Source organism: Tachypleus tridentatus, chromosome 7 (assembly GCF_004210375.1).
Source record: "Tachypleus tridentatus isolate NWPU-2018 chromosome 7, ASM421037v1, whole genome shotgun sequence".
Classification (NCBI taxonomy): Eukaryota; Metazoa; Arthropoda; class Merostomata; order Xiphosura; family Limulidae; genus Tachypleus; species Tachypleus tridentatus.
The window spans coordinates 34651184-34674438 of NC_134831.1; the positions used below are offsets into that span (position 1 = coordinate 34651184).

General features: G+C 33.1%; 1 long non-coding RNA gene across 1 annotated transcript in view; it reads left to right on the forward strand.

Annotated features, from left to right (window-relative positions):
* The first annotated feature begins 10543 nt into the window (after positions 1 to 10543).
* Positions 10544 to 23255, forward strand: part of LOC143257969 (uncharacterized) — a 38008-nt gene continuing 25296 nt past the window's right edge. The window contains exon 1 of the long non-coding RNA XR_013032058.1: positions 10544 to 11295. This is a non-coding gene — a long non-coding RNA (uncharacterized LOC143257969). The remainder of the gene's footprint in view (positions 11296 to 23255) is intronic.

Consider the following 23255-nt stretch of genomic DNA (forward strand, 5'->3'; position numbering starts at 1 on the left):
ATTAAACATAAGCTTCTGGTTTCTTCTTGGTTTTATAATAACAGTTGCTAAGCAATCTTTTTTTATCGATTCCATAACTGGTCGATTTTATTTGCGAGTTTTTCAATGACATCTGATTTGTGGTGGGAGAAGAAATAAAATCAAAACTAAGTCTTGTGTCACCAAAACAAACGTAACGTTTTGTGTGTTACTTTTCAAAAACGCTACCATAAAGTGTCTTGTCAACTTCGTTATCATCGAAACTTTTATATATTAGTAGCTACAGGTACTTTTATCAGTAGCATTAAACGTGTCGTATGCGTCTACGTCGTGAAATATGGGTAGAATGGTAGGTACACGAATGTCAAAATATCCTTGATATTTAGTTATGCATTGCTCGAAGAAAAAATGCAAATTGTAAATTGTATATGAAGTGTGCAATAAAGTTTATTACATAAACAAAGTATCTTTTGTCTAAAACGTTTAAATAAAAAATTTAAATCTAATATCGATCTTTCCTTAAAACATTTTGTTTATATATGATTGTAAGAAAGGAAGTTGAACTTTGAAAATGGATGAAGCCTTCTCGTGAGCTATAAATGGAACTATTAAGAGTTTCCAGTTTCAGTTAGCGATATAAAAATAGCCAAAAACAGTGTACTTGATACGTTACACGTTGCAAATGAAGACAATATAGCTATGTACTATGCAGGTTACACGTTACAACTATATAATACAATAGAGCTATAGTGATGGAAAAGTCGTACACAGCAGTACTGAATATTGAAACTGTTGCAGAGAAGTAATTCCACTTTTCCCGTTACGCTAGTTAGTAGTATATAAACCAATCCATCTTCGTCAACTTACTGTTACCTAGAGCTATAAGATGACTCCAAGTCTTCTAAGTGATTAAGGTCACCATTAATTAATTCACAAAATATATTCGATAAAAGTAACACTACTTTTAGTAGCTTCTGTGAATTATTTGCAAGCTTGTTTATAGAAAGTTATCAGTTTACCTAATGTTGGCTTAGTGTTTTGTTTTAATTTTAGATAATTTTGAAATGTTTTTTATAATGAGGTCATTGAAGGTCTATACGAATCCAACACAGTGTAAATTAGTACATACGTTTAAAGTCGATGAATCATATTCTTTAAAGTTTCTTTTCGATTAAAAACAAATATACTACTTACAATCAGTCATTTCAAAGCAGAAAACCAAGTTACCTTTTCTTTTCGAAAAGTTTTTATTAGAATTTTAAGGAATTTTTCTCGCATTTTTCTGCTAATGGCTTTTGAACATTTTATAAGTTACATCACTTAAGCTGTTTACATTTCCAATACTAGCTTAGATTATAACGAGAAAAACGGCAGTAGTGTTGTTGTTTTTTTTTTGCATGAATTATGTCGTAAAAGCAATCTAAGTTAAAAAATTGCTTTATTTAAACTGTGCAAATTACAATGCTTTCAATTTTGGAAAATAATTTTGAGTCGTAAATTTAGAAGTTCTTTGATCGAAGAAAGACTTTTTTCCTTACGTTAAGAGGAGATAATTCTTGAAATTCAAAAGTTATTTAAATTATTAAATGAGGGTGAATTTAATGTAAAGTAGCCATTGGTTAAGTTAGTTAGTACTCGTTAGTTTTTCAACCGTTTTTTTAATTTTATTTTGTATAAGAGAGCAACTGCCATATTTTTTTGTGAATCGAATTATCTCGCACAAATTAATCTATCGACTTAACAAAAAAGTAATACTTTAAAAAAATAAGTAAATAAATACGAATAACGAACAAGCAGCCTCAGCAAGATGTGATGACATTTTATTACTATGGCATCAAGACTGTAATAAAACACTTGCGAATTTTAGACATGCATCAGGCACCGCGATGCCATTGTATATAACAAAATATAGGATTTCCATACCCGAGATGGGCACAACAAAGACAGCCCACTTGTATAGCTTTGTGCTTAATTACATACAAACCGTTTGTTATGGAGTTTATTTTAAGTGTATGTTTCTTTTATTCGATTTCAAGACGTAGAAATTCTTCATGGTCAAGTTTCGAGATGGGTGTAGCCCTATACGCCTGTGTCCTGGCTGCTTAAGCAATTCCAAATTTGATTTACGTAGGCATGTTTTGAGTGTAATCACGTAAAGTTTTAGGTTTATGTTAAAAATATCATGAATTATTAGTTTTACCATTTTTAAACTACGAACTTAAGGTTTTCAACTTCACCAATTTTAAATTAGGAAACTTCTAAGTTTTAAGTTTTGAACTTTAGTACTGTTAAACTTTGAATTTCTAAAGTTTCAAAATGGTCGAATATTAATAAAATTGGGGTATGAAAATGCACCTAATTCCGCTACAGTTTAATGATTTGACATGACTTTACCTTTTTAGGATTTATATTGTTACATTCCACACTGGTCAGTGGTCACCTATAACTGTTTCGGTGGTATATTTCCCGCTACATTCCACAGATTATTTATATGCAAAAACAGCTCGTTTGGTTTGAGAAAATATTTTACATAGAAGAGCGAACAACGTTTCGACCTTCTTCGGTCATCGTCAGGTTCACTATGTAAAATATTTTCTCAACCCAAACGAGCCGTTTTTGCATATAAATTTCTCAACAAGTGGGTTTCTCGACATCACTGATTATTATTCCACAGATTAGTCTCGAGAGTATAAACGAGTTTCTCGTATGATTTGATCATGGTCATAATAAGTGTTCTTGAGGTTTCCAGTCAAAGACTGAAAACGTTTTGTTTAACTCTGAAATAAGTCTTTTGTGTCTAAAGATAAAACAAAACATAATCATAGTATAACCTATATTTCTTTTGTGTAATACAGAATCAACACAAGCTTAATGTTAAGAGATACAACAATGAGCTTTTACGTGATAGTTGTTGCGTCCACATCTGTCAAGTCTGAACCGGCTACAGAATCTGTTAATATCACAAAGTATAATTGCTTCAAGTCCAAATTCAGTAGTGATGTGCGCTATCAATATGAAGGAATGTATTTAATTTTATTTTATACCAATTTGACTTGTGTATTGTTATATAAAATACGAACATTTTGGAAATATTAACATTTTAAGTGTAGCAAATGGTCTTGTAGAGTTTTGATTCTTCTCGGAGAAGTAAAATCTGAGAACGGGTGAGATTTTAATCAGCAGCTCTATTGTCACCTTAAGACGTCTTTCGAAACTTCGCCTTTAATAAAACACAACAAGAGTAGCTGCACTTTAAGTACACTTTTTCTAATCAGCCTTAACTCTCACTTCTCTAAGATGTTAAACTGACAGCCTTAATGATTATATAGTGTGCTCTTTACTTCAGCTTATTAAAGTTGCATTCGTTTAAACAGTTTCATTTGTATGTTTGATCTATCTTACAAATTTAGAAAAACAGTATTATACAGAAAGTTGATTGTGTTATATTATAAATATGCAAATTGACTTTACAACCACAGCGGAATTAAAGTCGCATTGAACGACATGTATCAGAATCACATTTTCGGTCTTTGTCGTTCTGTGATATCACCGAAAGCTGACCAGTTGTGGGAATGGTCACATAATGTCCCTTTCCTAAAAAAGTACTCGTGCACTTAATATTATCAAGTGTTCAAGTCGATAGCTCTTTGGAAACAAACTACTTTAAATCAACTTGTATCAGGATCATCTAAAGAAAAATCTGCCAAAAGAATAACCTCGGGGTATCAGGAGCATTCAGAAAGAAACCTGCAACAATTAATGTTCTGAATGTGTTAAGCAAAAAGTGCATCTTGTGAAAGGTGAGAATCCACAAATATAAATGTGAGTGGAAGAAGCTGTCCATGTGCCCTAGAATAATGAACATAAATATTTTTCAGGAGAAGCAACAGAAATCACATGTAAAAAAAATATTTCCACACTGAATTTTTAACTGTCCAATAATTCAAACAACGAAGTAATGGGACGGATATTCTTGTTATTCCGAACATACTGAATAGACTCTGTAATGGATTTCTATGCGATTAGACTGTTAACGAGCGCTGAAAATACGTTGTCCTCGCCCACTATCTGGCTTATGGAAAACACGCAAATAGGAGAGGTGTGCTTTAGACAAATCTTAGGACAAAGCCTTCTGTAATGAAAAGTATGCTGTAGTTCTATTGACAAGATACACGGTCATCATATCAAGGGTGCCTGACGTGGCAGTATTTTCAGTAATCACGTGATGAAGCTCAAAAATCGTTCTACTATAATGCACTTGAACATTTGTATTTCTTTTCTAGTTTTAGATACGACGGTTAATTAAATTATCAGCAGTTTGTGAAAAGAAAAATAGAAGTTCATAACCGAAACAGCGCTTTAGGTCGGGTGTAGCCAAGCAGTTAAGGTGTCGGAAATGGGATTTAAGTTAAAGTTTAAACACTGTAGAGAATATACAATTCCTTTATGCAGCGGGTACTGTTGTCACCTTCCCTGTGGTCAGTAGTTCAAAATTAGGAACGAATATAACTGAACTCGAAGATTTTATGACCTCCCCATTTAGTGAATGTATGTACAAATGTTCCATTCAAGTTAAATTCTTATCCCATAGTTCTCTTTTATTTATGCATGGTTAATTCATAAAACTTCCGACACAGATCTAACTTCCTCAAAATGTACCTTGAAAGTCTCATACGATGCAAGTGTTAAATCACTGAAGCTGAAGGCTTATAGTAAACTTAAAACTGGATATGTAATTAATTTGGGAAGAATCCATAGATGCACGAAGTAAAAATCTGTATCTAGATAAACGGAACTGTTCTTTGTATTTAACGATATTCGGAAAACTGGTTAATTCCGCTGATGTTTAGTAGCCTAGGACTCTAGGCAACCTAACACTTACCCTCTGATGGACATCCTGTAAACTAATATAAATTCACGTCTGCCGTTATCGAGCTTGATACAAAGATCTTTAGCTGATATTACTCAGTTTATATCAGAGCTTTATTTATGTTTTAATAACCTAAGACTAACATGAGATAGTTATTGGAAACAGAAAATTTAACGAAATGACTAATTGTAAATTAAAAGACCCCCAGTACACTCGAAAGAGTTTGATGCATTTATTTAAAACAATTACGTCATCACTGAATGAGGATCAAAAGTTTTATGTATTTGAAGGGTGTTAAATTTGGTTTTCCTTCTATGGGAAAATATTTCGTTACTCGAGCATCTGAATTATTGATTCTGACAAGAGATCTAAGGAACTGACTGAACATGGCAATGTAAATGGCGTGCCCTGAATGTAAACCTGAAAATTTTAGTTTATTTCCCTTTGCTGCAAAATCTTTAAAACCACTGGAGCACTAGAAGTGTAACTTTAAAATCGGTAAGATAAGAGTAGCAAAAAGGATAACGATGAACGCTCTTAACTTGCTGTTTTTCTTCTTGTCTATCACTTAAGAATTAGGGACGACTAAATACCCAAATCACAGACCCTTAGATTTCCCTAATTTTGAACTATTGACCAATAGGAAGACAGCCGCTCAGCAGCACCTGGCTCTATAAATTAAACACTTGAATTGATTGCCGGTTTTATTAATGTATCCCTTAGCTGAAAGTGCAAAGCATTTCCAGCTGCTATGTATCTTATACCCCAACCCTTTGATCTTTATGCTAACAGTAACTATTAGGCCATGCAGATAACTCGTGTAGCTTCGTACAAACTAAAACAAACGGAGGATCCTGTACTAGTGAAAGTTATCAATCCTAAGTTAATAATATTTGTTTGTTTTTAAGAAATGCAATTAAATAAATTGTTCGTAAAGGCTTAATACAATACGTAGATAATGCGAATGAAGCGAAAGAAATTAGATTCTTGGTTCACTCTAGGCGATGGAAAACAGTATGTAAAGACGCAGGTGGACGTGAAATTCCTTTTTAAAATAAACTGACGAAATTTGTTTTAAAGAACATTTTTTTTTCCACAGATCTTCAAACGAAAGAATAATAGTTTGAAACAAGAAAAACTGTTTCATGGCTAGTTTTAACAAAAATCTCAATATACTGTTGTACAACCAAATGTCGTAATATTTGTCCTAATATATTTTCAATTTAAATTTGTTAGTGTTTTCATTACAGTGGATTAGGAGGGAAAAGGGTTAATGGTGCCTGCTGATGACTAAATGCCTTCAGTCTGGTCTACGAGCACAAAATGAAAACAACGTTGCAGGGCTATTGTCAACATGCACTGCCGTCATACAGAGCACAACCTGACATAGCGACGTGGTCTATATCCCCGGGGGGAGTCTAAAATCGTGAAGCTTTCAGCAAATATCCAGAATAACAAAATAACTTTCTTATGAATGGTATTTTAGGCGTATTAATTGTCAAAAAATCAATTAATTAAATTCAGTATTTTTTTAATAATAAGAATAAGGAATGTGTTGATCCGAAGGCACGTGGTTCCTTAAATAAAAAATACGGAAAATAAACTACTCACTCAGAGCGCGCTCTCACAACGTTATAAATTAACAAATTAAATTATTTGAGAACAATCCAGATAAGATGAGGACACTTCTCTTAATTTTCGACATTTAATCAATACAGATCCTACTAAAAGTGTAAATTAGATAACCAAAGATATGGTTTTTCACTTAAATCAATAATGGAATGTGACAAGCCCAAGACAAATTGATTATGCATGGTGTTATTTCTACAGTTTTCTTAATACTTGATCAATGAACTTTTTATTATATACTATATCACTTCTCTCTTAATTATTGATTTTGGTCGGTGAGACATGTACATTGGATTTTAAGTGAATTTAACTATTCATACACACACGAAATATCAAATACGTTAGGAAAATTTATGCATTTTAAAATATATCGGAAAAATTACTCGTCTGAAAATAATAAAGAAAAGATTGCCCTTTAAAATCGTTCTTCGATTAAGTAATTAGCACGTTGTAAAATACGTTCAACGAAAACGTTTAGAAAACCTGGCAAGCAGTCAGTAAATATAAAGATTGTACGAAGATTAGTCGATGGTTCTAAAACCTTTGAGCAAAGCTACACAAAGAAAAAAAAAAAGGTAAGCAGGCCCCAATACCAACCCTCGGTTCACTGTTATTTGACCTACACGTGGAATTTGACTGTCACTCTTATAGTACACCCACGATTTCGAAGTGTGTGGCACATATTTTGTAGTAACAAAACGCTAACTATGAAACATCGGATTCACATTTCGGACACGCTAACCACTAAGACATGCTCATGCATTTGGTTGGAAAACTGAAAGTATTATTGTTTATTTTGAACAGCATAGAAAGTATAAACCTATAAAAACTATAAAAAACTATAAAACTATAAAAACTATTAAACGCAATTTTAACGAACTTAAAGTTCTTAATTTCTAAAATATTTTTTTCTGATTACATTTTATCAATGTTTTCGTGACCTTCTCTTTAAATTTAGTAAATGAAACTTTGTTCTTGCAAGAAAAGCAAAGATTATGACGAGAACTGATACATACAGTTTCTATTAGAGAGTGCTCTAGGATTTTCTATGTTGGGATGGTACGGACGCTTGTAGAAAAGCAATAGCAAAGACATTTGTGTTTTCTTTCTAGATATGAAGAGCTAACTGGCATAGTCGCTCTATCTCTGGTGTACATGCCTCTTTCCAACTATCCAGAACGTCCCGAAGTCGAAAGCCAGCGGATACCCGAAATGAAGATTTCATATTTTCATCATTGTTCTTCAACAAGCCTAGCGCCTGTACTTGGTTCTACCGGTAAAATGTTATTTGGCAGATCGAAACCGACTCCACGATCTTGGGATATCTGCTTTATTATCATTATGTATAACCTTCATAGAGAGTTGGAATATACTCTATAAACTAGTAACCCACGTACGCCATTTTACATTAAAAAAGTAAGTATGAGGAAAACAGTTTATTGCTAAATACAAGAAAAGGAAACTATGTAGGGCTTGTTACTCAAATTTGTAAAAGAAAAACAAGATACGGATGGAAGTAAACATATCAGTTGATACAGATTTCGTCATGTAATTCAAGTATGCTGTTACAAAACAAAAACATCTATGGTTTTTTTTAATTACATGGCACCTCTAGATGACGCAAATTCCATGACATAATTCAAATAGGTTAAAAAAAATTCTATAGGCTTTATTCAAAATAAGCTCATTTGACTCGAGACTTAGTACTTTAGTAGGAACATGTATTTCTTGAACGACAGGCCCTAATTTTAGTGGAAACCTGATTAACGCCCCAGACTCATCCGTAATAAGATGTGCAAAAACGTGGTTACTGTGGTTCCTTGTTCTTCATTCTTAGTATTTTGTAAAATATCTGTTTTAATATGATAAATATTTCTTTCGAGACTTCATTTTTGCTGATCTGTTTATTCTCTCTCCATCGAGAGTTAACTGTTATTGTTGCTGTCAGTTTGTTTATTTTAGTACTTCGTACTACTAGAAAGTAATTTTTGAAGGAAAATTCTTCCATATCTCGGGTTAATTTATACTGCATTATTCTTTTTATTTTATATCAAAAAATAACCCATTCAATCTCGGTGAAATACTTCAACAAATCGCTGCAATATAACAAAGGTTTTCTTTTCAGATTTCTTCACAGAAACAAGAAACTTATTTTCTGCTATAACCACTGTCTTATTTCTTTAATGCTTGTTTGTGCTCATAATTTAGATGTAAACTGTCATTAAAAAAACTGTCGTCGTAAGAAATTGATTTCTTAATTTAGGAAAAGAAAGTCCGTGTTCAAACTACATTTTGATTTCACATAAGACCAAAGTAGAGATGCTTAAAACATAAAATTGCCTCTGAGGATCGTTAGTGTGTCTTAAGACCGTAGACGAACTATTTGTTCCTTTAATTATTTTTTTAATGTTTGGTGTCTCAATGCGTGTTGGCCCGATATGGCCAGGTGGTTAAGGCATTCGACTCGTAACTTAAGAGTCGCGAGTTCGAATCCCTGTCATACCAAGTATGCTTTCCCTTTCAGCCGCGGAGGCGTTATAATGTAACGATCAATCCCACTATTCGTTGGTAAAAAAGTATCCAAAGAGTTTGTGGTAGGTGGTGATGACTAGCTGCCTTCCTTCTAGTCTTACACCGCTAAATTAGGGACGGCTAGCAAAGATAGTCCTCGTGTTGCTTTGCGCGAAATTAAAAAAAAACGAACAAGCCAAACAAAGAATCGTTTCCTGCTAGTAATCTAAACATTGGGCGACGTTAGGTATGGTTTAGTTTTAAACAAACGAAATACTCTCTCTCTGGATTCTGTCACAATGTCGTTGTATTTTCATAACCTGGCAGGGCCAAACCTTCGTCCAGTTTAATTACTAATATTAAACAGCGTGCTATTATCAAATCTTTTTAAAACGTCATCGCCTAGAGAAACATGAATTACGAACATTTTCGAAAAAAAAGAGTAAAAACCTTTTCCGTCAACTCAATAGTAAGCTTGAAGGCTTAAACGTTAAAATTCGTGGTTCGATTCTTACAGTACAAGGTTAATTGTGCAGTTTTTGCTTACCAGTAAATAATCGAGAAATAATGAACTTTGAGATAAATGAGTGAGCACTACCTTTTTTAGAAACAATGAATAGAATTGCCAGCAAGTGGGTTTTTAAGGCCTCAATTAAATGTTCAGATCTTGGGAATCCCTTAATAAACTTGAAATTTTCAGCCTGCTTTCTAGAGTTTATACCGAGTGCTTCTCGAAGTTTGGCTTTTACTGGTGCAAAGCAACTAAGCTATCTGCGCATTTCTCAAATAAGTAAAGCTAACGAGGTGGCCGATGTAGCTCTCAAGGTGATGGCTTGGGCCCATTTTAACAGAAAACTACTTTTGTATCGTGATCAAAAGTGTTTACTATTATACTGATATTATATAGGAAGAAAAATCTTCCATCATAGAGAGATTGATTTATTTCTAAGGAATGTTTTCTTTTCCTTGGTGTCTCTGTAATTGTTTTTCCAAACTTCCCTCGATGATCTAACATAACGTGACGAAATTGTACTGCCTATTATTATGTAATTTAGCCTAGGATAATAAAATACTTAAATTAGGTGAATAGAAACGGATTACATAGAGAAAGAAAAATGCTTATTTCTCGGGAAACATTTTTATAGGATTTCTTTTACCCTACCATATTCACCACACTCGTTACACCCGTCTAAAACGGCTTAAGAACGAAGGTGCTTCTTTGTACTTTACAAATGGGATTCGTTGTTAGTGACCCTGCAATCAGCAGAGCCCGCCATGTTTTAAGATTTTCAATTGTAACTGTTGATTACATCTTTGTTTACTCTATTCAATAAATTCAGTACAGTAAGATAAATTGTTTTTTTTATTCAGTTGCCAGGCAATATAATACATGTTTCATGTATTGCAAGAAGTCTGAAATTAAATTCCTTGCTGGAAGTAGAATACATTGTACTGGTATTTCTGGTAATTAAGCGTAGTTCAAAACATTATGATATAGCTTTAGACTAACTTAAATAATACGCAAGAGAGGAAGCTGAAATTAGAAGAAAGGAAAATACTTTTTATCTACCCACCCTTTTTTAGCGATACTATACGGCGTGCCTAATAGTTGTCATTGAATTTTCTTATTTTAGAATCTGTTAAGTTGGATAAAGCAATAGTAGATAAAGTTTAATTTGATAAGAAATTTTTATAAATGGTAAATTTGAAATAGTAATTTACCCACACATTTCTCTTTGTACATGACGGTGAAATATTAGATGCTCGCAGTATGCAATACAAACTTTGTTTATCACCAATATGGGGAGTATATATAAATAAAATAACTTTTCTGGATAAGTTTGACTATAAATACTAGGGTAAGGAGATATTTTTTTCTTATCTAAAAGTAAAGAGAACATTAATATGATTATCTTCCTTCCGATAAAAACGTTTTAGGAAAACCACCGAATAAACTAAAGATAAAACTAGATTGTCGATTTCTTAGACATCTTTTACTGGTTATTGTCCACTGGAGGTCTTCTAACAGGAAGAGAGTAAAGTTGAAGTTGGAAGACTAAACACATAACACTGTACAGAAATATCGATGTCGATTCAACGTACAGTTGTGGCTTCTTTACTATCGGAAGTAATGATGAAGTTAACTCAGTATCGGAAGTAATGGTAACTAGCTGTCAGATAATAATGTGGGTTATATTGGAAGTAACGGTGAAGTTAATTGGTGTCGGAAGTAACGGTGAAACGTGCTGTCAGAAAATAATACAAGTCATATGCGAAGGAATGGTGAAGTTAATTTGATATCGAAAGTATGTGTGAAACTAGCTAGTTGTTATATAATAATGTGTAGAGTATGGTAACATCGTTTTTTTTAGCTATATTATTGAGGAGAGTTGTGGAATAGTTTTATTTTTGTTATTAATTACAAAGCTACATAAAAGGCTATCTGCTTCTTAATTAGTGTTATTTATTCATGGTTACATAAAATACACAAAACTTTCGATAAAATGAATGTCTGTAATACTTAAAATGCACAGATAAGCTGTGTGAATAGGTAAAAGTCCACTATAATGAGGATAATTTATCAATTTAATCAACTAATTTTATAAGCGTAATTTTGATCAATCTAAATATGTATCTCGACGCCTAAATGTTAGAAGAATGGAACTTCTGATTGCTGCTGCATTGTACAGAACCATTAATTCGGACAGTTGTGGTTATGCTCACCTTAGCCTTTTGTCTCAGATGTTTAGGAACATTAAGGAGAGAACTTAACGTTTTTCAAGGTGCTCAGCCTTAATTTCTTGGCTGTTTAGGGATATTTTAGTTTTCTCTCTCGGTAGCTTAGGGACGTGTAAACTGGAGATAAATTAAGCCTTACATTTACGTTTAAGCTGTTTTTATTTATTAAAGTAATATTGAGGATTAAGAGAAAGATTTTCTTTAACTTTGGTCCTGAAAAATGTTTTGAATTATTGTTTTATAGTCTCATAAATTTATATTGTTTAATTTTACGAAACCAAGTAACGAGTCCGATCAAATATTTTATATGCACGAATATATTCAGCGGCGTACTCAAAAATAAATTTTAAAAATCACCATTTTGTTCCAGTATTGCTTGTTTGTTTGTTAGCACCAAATAAGACGATGGGTTTCCTGTACTGTCTACAGCGAATATAGAAATCCAATTGTTAAAGTTATGAGCCTTCAGACTTGCCGTTATCAGGAGCATTTCAGCATAGATTCTTTCTTTATTACGAAACGCAACATAAAAATATTTCTTTGGTGCTATGTTATCATCTACAAATATATTCCTAAGAATTTAAATTGTCAGTTTAGTTCCTCTGTGCATACATTTGCAATGGTGACATGAAATAAGCAGTTGAGAGACACTTACTCAATTTGTTGATTGTGTTAACTAATGATAAGCTCCGAATTAAACATTGATTTACATAAAGAAAAGTGTTGGTATATACACACAGTTCACTATTGTCAAGCGGAGTTTTAAACAGATTAAATATATTTTAATATTAATATTAATTAATATTTAATATTAATGCCTTTCAAAAAGATCTCGGAGATTCTTCAATTTCAACCAGAATTTGAAGAAGCAACTCATTTTAGTTCAGACATGTGATGCATTGCGGACTTATAGACTAGTACATTTGAGGCTCGTGTGTGTGTTGTATTAATTCGACTACCGGCTATAAAAACTTTTGTTTGATTTTGCTTTTTGTTATGCAGTGTAAAATTACATAATAAGTTACTCGGCTCTTCTCACATAGAATATCGAATCCAGGGTTTAGCATTTTAAGCCCTCAGGCTTATTGATGTACTTCTAGGAGGCTAGTTTAATGTTTAAATGATAGATTTGAGTACCCTTTCCCTTGATAGACCTGGGGTAAGATTGAAAAACTGTAGTGTTAAAACAGTTTTATCGCTTCTTAGGGGCACAACATGACTACACCACTATACAGTTTTGTTTTTAAAAAGCAAACGATCTGAAGATGCTAAGTTATAGATCGACTTTCAGTTGAACAGAAAGAGTGGAAGAAGAACAATATTAAACAGTAATTTGAAATACGTTTAAATATTTTTTATTATCAATATTCTGATGAAAGGCTGGTTAACTAAATAACTCGGAAAACTGAACTTAATTCTAATTCTACGTAAAAAAAAAAAAGAATTGAAAAGTATTTGTAAATTGAAGTAAAATGTCATAGGAATACATCGTTTCACTAGGTGGGTGCTTTAACTGTTAATTATGTTTTCGATCGTAATATCTTGCACAGTTTAACTAGTTGAGGAGTTTTAGTTTATCCTAAATTCATACATTAATTCATAAAAGAATAATCGCTGTAGGTGTAAAAATAGTAGCAATCAAAATAAACTTTACACAACTAACGACAATTATGAAATGCATAAATACTTCTTTGATCCTAAGATCTACACCCACAGAGCTTAATATTTATACGAAACCTGATTACGTTTGCAGTTGTGCACATCGGGAAACAAAAACTGGTCGATAATAACAAAATACTCCAAAATATATTTGTAAAAACGACTCGTTTGGGTTGAGAAGGTCGAAACGTTGTTCGCTTCTCTACGTAAAAAAAAAAATTCTCAACCCAAACGAGCCGTTTTTACAAATACATTTTTCTCTACAAGTGAGTTTTCTCGACATCACTGATTTAAAATAACCCAAACAAAAGAACACTGGTTAGTGTAGAAGTTTTACTATTAGACTCGTATTTTTCCCTCCGTGTCTCTTTGTTCTTATGTCACTCGATACGAGAATATTTGGGAAAAAGAAATCTTTTCATAAAGTCATCATTGTTACCAAATATGTTTTTGACCGGTAATAATAAGCAAAGGTAAGCATTATTGGACCTTGTGTTTCAACATGTTCCATTCCATTCCCGGTATTCGAGGTAATTCTACGTGATGATCTAGCACTCCAAATACATTTTCTGCTCATTTATATTTTTATTAAACTTCCTTAATTTTAACTTTCCAAATTCACCTCATTCAAGATTTGGTCCTTACCTTTATATATGGGTACAGTTAAAAGATAATATGGCTATAGGTGTCAGAAATGGGATAGCTAAAGCAACTGATATACTTGCAGAGATATTAGTAAATATCTGCAAAACCTCGTTTAGACCATTTCCTTAATTTTATATTGAACACTTTTATAGGACTGACCGACCTTTGCGAGTAAAAATCACTAAACGCTGTTTGAAACTACTGCAAAAAACAACATTAAACGCTGTTTGAAACTACTGAAAAGGAAGTAAAAAAAAAAGTATTTGTTACTTCTAGAATGATTGTTTTAAAACGCAATTAGATGATAGCCAGTTACCCGGACTGGTCTGATGGAAAGCTTTTATATTAATTTACTGACTTCACAAGTTATACTGTATTAGTAAAAAAGGAAAAAATATTTTGTTTATTATAACAAGAACTGATACTCGTGTCAATTCAATAGAATCAGTTCCGTTGGAGTAACTGTGTAATTCGGTGACACTGAGACTAGCCATTCAGAATCTTATTAAAACCTTCCTTATAATGGAGGAAACAGCAAACAAAACTAGTCTTGATATTCTAATTCCTATGGTTAATCTGTTGCACAAATGCCAATTCTAGAATTTTAGAAATAATTTCGCTATCTCGTCATGAGAACTATAAAATATTTTTCTTGAAATACTTGTAAGAGTGTGTTTTGTTGAGATTTTTTGTATACATTTTAATGATATAAATCATTCTAGTTCTTGTACAAGTTAGAACTTTAATAATACAATGCCCTTTTTTTGGGGGATCATTTTCTTTGTGGGTTTCTGGATTTTCCTAGTGCAGTAATGACGTGTCTTTGTGTAGGAGGAAATGAATTTTTAAGGACCTTTAAATACCTTAGTGCTGGGTGTTATCTGTTTAATATGCAACTGATATAACGTTTTTTTCACATACTCATTTCTATATCTGAAATAGGATATCCTTATCTTTAAGGAAGCAAATTTAGTAAAGGAAACCTACGACACTACAAACACATAACTTGTGAGTTGGTCTTAGGGTATTGTTTGTTTGTTTAATAGATTGTTGGCTTGATATTTAGGTTTGTTTGTTTCTCTGTGCTTACGCATAATGTGTTATATTCGTTGTATTCCTTGCAGATATCCCACCTCACTTTTTGCGTTATAAGCATAGGCTGAAAAATCGAAAGGTTCGACTTAGAGTAAAATCGAAACGAGATGCTTGAAATACCATTAACTAACTGAGATGGTATTAAATAATAAAGGTTTGAGAAATGAGTCTAAACCAATATTGTTAGCATTTCCTTATTTGTTAAGAAAAGGGATAGTTTTATTGTGAAATATTGAAGGGTTACAAAAACTCCCAAACCAATGTTTTTGGGAAGATTGCTTACAAAAGAGATGTTGAACTTGCATGTCATGTATCCTTGTAGATAAAGGTAATAAGTTTTATCCTAAACCAATGTAGGAGATCATTGATAATCCTATTATCTTCACTCAGCTTACGATCCTGTTTTATCCACACGTAAATGATGTTTTCTTTAGTTCTGTTCAAATTGGAAAATTCTTCTTTTATCGTAAATAATGACTTCTGTGAAATTTTATTGCAAGGATTCTAAAATCGATGAGTTCAAGAATTTCTATTAAATTTTACAAATAAATGTATTTGAAGATTTACTGGAAGCTTAAGATAGGTGAGCGGGAATCCATGTAAATAATGCAAGAAGAACTGTTTGATTATGACGAAATGAAAATATGAAATATATCAAAACCTGCTGGTTAGCAATGCTTAAATTATCGATTACTCATTATAAAGTTAAATATCGTACCATAAGTGTTTGTTTTAATTGAAATCAGATAAGAAAAAATATTAGCACTTTCAACAACTTCCCTTTCCTCTTATATTCATATAAACCTGAAAAAACCTGAACGAATTGTTTTGAACTTTAACAACGTTTCTCCCATTCCTTGTGTCAGTTGGAACTTCTGACACCATATCTCTTTTTGATTGATCAGACTTATTAGTCTGATATTCATTTTTGGTAGTAGTAGCCAAATGAGTGTATCAGAAAGACCTTGGATTGAACCTAGTTAGTAATTACTATATGTTAATAAACAAAATTAGTTATTAATAGTACTTAAGTGATCTTTACGCTGGTAGTAAGAAATAACTAATAATAGTACTTAAGTGATCTCTAGGCTGACAGCCACGACGACGATTCCTATTTGATCGTCACCACTTGAAATAAGTACTTTGTGATGAAGCTTTATATGTGAAAGTAGTTACTAAACATAGTATATCATTTTCATCATACAACAAGGAAGTGGTCTGCATTTTTGAAGATGATGATGCCATAGAAGTAGCATATGAAAAGTAATAAAAAAAAACCGACAAATTTAACGACACTTTGGGGGGTGAGTTGACCCAGTGATAAAACTTCGAATGTTAAATGGATCTTATTCGATATCATAAAGTGGTCTTCCCACTTTAACTGTGTGTGCGTGTTATAATAGTGAGAGACAATTACTTACCGTAGATGAAGAGTGGTAGGGTGCTTGCTATTGATGGATGCTTTTCCTTTGGACAGTAGTTGAAAATTAGGGGCTGTGACAGATATCCTCGGTAGCTTTGCCATAAATAGAAACTACAAGTAACGTCATTGGCAGTGTATCTTTACAGAATAAATGTTTTTATTAATATCACTATGTTAGACACCTATCTAAATTTCAATAAAACCCTCAATATAAACGCCTATTTCATTTAGTGTAGTAATTCTTCTCCTAATTATGGTTTATTTAATGATGTCATCATGTGCAGCTATGTGACTGATAGAGACGAGACTGAAAAAGTTTCAATATTTCTCATAATGTTGTAAGAAATATTTGATTTTGGTGTAGTTATGCAATGATTTGTAATTGTAAGTACTATAAAAGGATTTACGACTAATCTGTGGAGAGGATAAAATATATTACAAAACAATCTGTTTCACAGATGATCTATTATAATCAGTTTTTTGTATGTTATAAAAATACGCGCTTGCTCGCTTGCTACATTTCAACGGATGTAAACAAAACTGGATGCAAATACACTTCCCTAGACATTTTGTATGATAATATATTAAAAATTGAAAAATATTAAAAAAAATTAACGTTAGGTCATAAAATAACATAAGTTAATTTATTAAGTACTATAAAGTTTAATCCTAAAGTTACAAAAGCGTGCACAAGTTTCTTAATTTATCTCTATCGAATATAGGCCGTGCTTAATAAAGACTTAACTAATATTAGAGAAGTACACTTGAAAGTTTCGGTGTCTGCGATGAGAACTATTTTGTATTAGTCTAGAAAACCTGTATTTTTAAAAAAGTACTGTTCCAATAAAGATAAATATTTGGTAACAAATGTTTACGAGTCTTTGCTATTATTGATTTTTTTTCTATCGGTGGATGAAAGAATAAAGTATTTATACAGGAATATAAGCTATACCAGATTATTACATGCTGACTTGGGATAAGAAACGTAAAAAAATAAAGTAACGTCTACCCACAAGATTTAATGAGAATCACAAAAAAAAGACGATCTTAATAATTTTAGAGAAAGTGATTGACTCAATATTGAAACATTTAATTAGAATTTTTTATAATGTTGTAGATGTATATTTACATGATGCAAAACACCACCTGTCATGAAAGATGATACAAGGTAATGTTATTTAACTTGAAATGATTAGGGATCAGTTAGGGATATAGTATGAAGTAAATGGGAACATGTTGCACAAGTTCAGCGTATATTTGTTTTAATTACGAAGTAAATCTCCAAATTATATGCCGGTTGTAAAATTATTCCTTCCAAGTTATTTCCTTAGAGATAAGTTAAGTTTTTATTGTAAAAATATCGAGCCAAGTAAGTAGCCTACATCTGTGTATGGACTGCATTACGGATACCTGATACTCTTCTATATGTATAAACGTTGACCACTTAGATTGTTGAAAATATTATTTTAATAGTTTGAAATTTTTGTTTTTTATAATGGAGCCTTAAAAACGTTACGTTGTATTTGGTTTATGGACAACACGTAGTTAAAAATGTATACAATATAAACATTGAAAATGTATACCATATAAACGCTCTTTTGGCTATTGCAACAAGATTGACGCTAACAAATATGTACATGTTAGGAGTAAAAGTGAATATGAAAGAAACGACGTTCCATAAAACATAATGCATAGATTTCACGTGGCGGTGCTTTAGGTACATTTTCCATTCTAATTTTCTCACAAATGTAGAAACTAAACTTTCCACATACCACGCTTTTCCTTTTACATGAAAAAATATCAGTCTTGAAAGTTTTACTTTGCGATCTAATATCAGGGACTACTACAGTTATCTTCTTTTATATCTATTATTACGCTTAAAGGTATGTTAGCTGAAGCAGTCTAGATAATTTATAACTAATGTTTCTTGTCTGTGTATACCTTTTATTGTTGTATATAATAGCATGTGTAAGATAAAGTTCATTTATTACACTTCCGTTTTCCCCATTATGATATAATTTAGAAACTTAAAAGTAATTGGGAAAATATTTAGAAAGCAGTCGCGCTTTTAATGTTTAAGTGACTGTCTTACCAAAGCTTCATTTTAATCACATCCGACGTGATTGGCAATGTTGTACATTGTATTGAAATACGACATGCAGGTGTTAAATTTATTTTTTGATGCTAACTCAAAGTGCACTTTTTTAGAATGTTTTATAGTGATCAGAAAATGCTAATGTTTTCGCAACAAAACAGTGCATCATGTCCGACCTTGTTTTGTTTGTTTGTTTGTTGTGTATTATATTGATGTTTGTACTATATTGATGTTTTTCTTACCCTAAGCTATTGATTCCTTGTCATTTATTTTTCTGAAGTATTAGAAATCTACTGTTTTGTAGTATAGATGATAGTTGTTATCAGTCTGATATACATTTTTATTTCAAGTGGTTTTCTCGTCATCAAGAATGATTGTTGTTATCGTAACCAGCGAGGTTGGTCTTCCTCTGGAAGACAGAGTTAGTGTTGTAATTACAACTGGTCAGGCTGGTTTTCTTTTGAAAGCAAATTACTGCACATAGTGTAAAATATGGCTTTCTGTTGCAGCATGGAAGAGTTTCGTAACGAATAAAAATGTTTCTTTCGGACATTATTAACTTTCGCTGTTGCCTCTTACTTTGTGCTCTGTGGCAACTGGATCGGCCACTGTTTACATTTCTGTATCCAGTTGAGCGCCAAACGTCTTGGCTGTTACCAATTACTTTAATCGATTAAGATTTCTAAAATTATCCTATTTCACATATTCACAGACTATACGTTATATTGGATAATTACAGGTGATATTTGCAATTAAGATCTTCGAGAGTATAATAACAACAATCTGATTTCAGTTAATTTTCATATACTGTTCTTATCTTAGCACAAGGGTAATAAATCTATCGCATCTTCTCAGCCATTTTCGGATTTTGCAACTTTATATTCCACCTTATGGAAAAACCGATTTTTTGGTGGTGGCTGTAAAACTATTTGACATCAACCGGTCTTAGCTGTGAAGATTCTTGACTTACTTTTGTTTTTATGTTAATTCAGACAAAATGTACATTTATGATTTTGTCTAGCGACATCAATTTTATATTGGCATATGCTTGGAATCTAGTTGATTTTTAGTCTGGAAAGTTAGTTTTGTGGTTTATTGATTAGACATTTTTTAAAGAAAGTGAGAGAATTGCTACAGACACATCGTTTTGACAGTAATTTCTCTGCAATCCATATTTTTACAGTTTTGTTAGTCTCTTCGACTTGCGTATAACACTTAAGTGTGGTTGAGAAAAACAAGAGGGTCTGATTAGAACACTGATCACTTCTATCCGGAATAGGGATTCTAAGAAGATGCAGCAGGTTTCGTGACATCGGACCTGCAGTTAGCAAATTATAAGCAGACATACACAGATTTTTATAAAATAATGATTTCTGTTATTTAAAGACAATTAGTTCGTTTTTTGTTTACTTTGCCTAGCATAATAACTTCTTATAGTCTAATGAACTTAAACATTATTTATACACATAATCTATTTTTCTACGCATCTTCAACCTTTCAATGCAAAAAACAAACTTAAAAATTAATTGTTTATAGGCGTTTCTCATAACTTGTGTAAATTTAAAAAAGGCTTAAAATATATTTAATATATTGGACTTGCAGTCTTTCCAAGTAAAGCTAGGTAGAAGCGCCCAATCAATATAAAGTTGCGGTGGAATTGCACGTCATACTAATATAGTTCTTTTCTTTTATAATTTATTCTGAAGGGCATATAATAGCCTTTCCGAAGCAAAATATTCATACATTTAGTTCATAAAAGTGCTCAATCGTAGATTTATAATTTCCGAGAAAGATGTATGTCTCTTATTTAATGGTATACTTAAAGAAAGTAATATGGATAAATGTTTGCAACCAGTACCCTCTCGGAAGAAAACCTCAAGAACTAGTACTCCATTTATGATACGCAAAGTATTGTAACAGTTGTAAAAAACACAGATACGGCCACGTGTCCCTGGCGATGTTACACAAGATAATCAAGAAGTATTTCTGTTTGGAAAGGCTACACAGTTCACGTGCACACAGGTTATTTCCATAAATCTAGGTCAACCAGTGCATACTTTCAACAACTGCAGAAAGAAACTGGTATTCATGTTATTATATTCGAAGATGTTCCTGTAAAGTCGCAAAACCTAGGTAATCGGATTTTTTATTAGAGCCCAGAAAAACCGTTACACTAGTACACTAAGTGGATTACATAAAGCATACAGGGAGCATGGGTGTGCTTTGAACATGGCAGTCTTTAGAACTGAACGGTTTACATTGATGACCACTTTGCAAAGCTATTATAAATAGCACAATCATTAGGTAAAGTACGACTGAACTAGCTGAGTGGACTGAAATGACATGGTGAGGCTCCAAAATTGTCTCAACGTAACATGTTCAATCTCCTTTGGTGTAGGTTGCACTTGAGCCATTGATTGTAAGCAAGGAGGTGTTAAAAACGAATATTTTTGAATTTTTCTGGTGCAGTTGCTTTGTTTTGTCATCTTAGTTTTCAATTTGGGAAGTGAGTTCTATTTGTCAACGTATAGAACGCGAATGTGAAATTTCTTTTATTCACTTTTTGCAGAAAACGTTGCAAAGGATGTCGATGCTTGTCTTTTTCTGTGTACTTCGCTGCGCATTGGGAGGAGAAGGGGTGAGGCTTCACTAGCTTGCGATTAAAACCAGAGGAACTACTTTTGTTTTGATGATGGGTCCACAATCACTGTTGTTTATGGCAAAGAGGAGGGGGCGAGATGTTTAGTGGTATTTAAACTGTACTTACCTGATGCTTTTGCATGAGGTTGAGCAGTTCGTTGTATGTTAGATGCTTAAATCTATCGCATCTTTCATAATTGAACAGCTGCACTGGTTTAGTAAAGCAATTGAGTTAGGCCTGAAAGCGACACGCATTTTTAATCCGAATAATCCATTTATTATGTTCTGGTGCTCTTCGTGTTCTTGTACTAGCACCTAAATTAGGTATTATCAAATTTGTAGTTGTGTAAAATTATTCGTACCGTCAGATCAGAACTTTAAACACAGCTAGGTGTGCTCGAATTTTAATACGAGGACTGTTCAAAAAATACGCGGACTGACGTCATAAAACAAAATGTACTTTATTTAGAAGTTACAGGTCTGGGACGCCTTCAAAGTACTCTCCTCTCCAACGCACACACTTATCCCAACGGTGTTTCCACTTGTTGAAACAGTCCTGGTACGCTTCTTTTGTAATGTCCTCCAGCTCATTCGTCGCATTTGCCTTAATCTCGGGAATCGTCTCAAATCTTCTTCCTTTCAAGGGTCTTTTGAGTTTGGGGAACAAGAAAAAATCGCAAGGAGCAAGGTCAGGTGAGTAGGGGGATGGGGAAGAAGAGTGATCGAATGTTTGGCCAAAAACTCACGAGTTCTGAGGCACGAATTTCACAGCAACGCGTAGCATCTTCAATTTTTCGGTCAAAATCTCGTAACAAGATCCAACTGATATCCCACACTCTTCAGCAAGCTCCCTGACAGTCAGACGTCGATTTGCCCGCAATAAGGTGTTGCTTTTGTCGACGTGTGGGTCGTCAGTTGACGTGGAAGGACGTCCAGGACGCTCATCATCTTCAATGGACTGTCGACCATCCTTAAAACGTTCATGTTACTTGAAACATGCCGTACGCTTCATAGCAACATCACCGTAAGCCGTGTTAAGCATAGCAAAAGTTTCTGTCGCAGATTTTCCAAGTTTAACACAAAATTTCACAGCAGGTCGTTGCTCCTTCAGGTCATTCATTCTGAAATCCGCCAAACGAAAAAATCGCACTTCACTTGAAACCGCGTAGCTAATACACAAATGAAGATATCTGCAATCGAAAAATGGCGTCGTAATCAGCTGATCTGTGCGAACCTAGCGACACCAAGCGGATTCCCCTGGAACCAACTGGAGCCGCGCAATTCAAACAGTCCGCGTATTTTTTGAACAGCCCTCGTATCTTTAACAGATTTGAATTCGAAGAATGGTGGAACACGTTGTTCTCACGATAAATTTTATTGCACAAAATGTGTAATCAAATCTGTGTGTGTTTAATGTGAACATTAAACTACACCAAATATACGCTCTATTTAAGTTACGAAATGTTTTCCATACAGTGCTACAGTTCCTACTTATTATTTTTGGCAAATTTACTTACGGTTCACAGCGACACTTAGCATTTCTGGTTTGAACAAATTTATGGTACCTCCGCAGTCACCTTTAAAACCTAAGGTACATTTTATAATCCTACATTGTAGCTTGGGCCCTGGGATTTTTTCAGTTGATACAGCATTTTTTGTTTAATTTGTTTTTTTGGTTTGTTTTTGAGTTTAAATAAATTATATAATTAGTCGGAGGTTTGGATTTCCTTTTTTTAACGCAGTCTTTCCTTATGATTTTACTTATTTCACTATTTAACTTCATTGAAATGTAATTATTTTCACTAATATATATGCATACACTAATATATTTAGGGGCCTGGCATGGCCAAGCGTGTTAAGGCGTGCGACTCGTAATTTGAGGGTCGCAGGTTCTCATCCCCGTCGCGCTAAACATGCTCGCCCTTTCAGCCGTGGGGGCGTTATAATGTGACGGTCAATCCCACTATTCG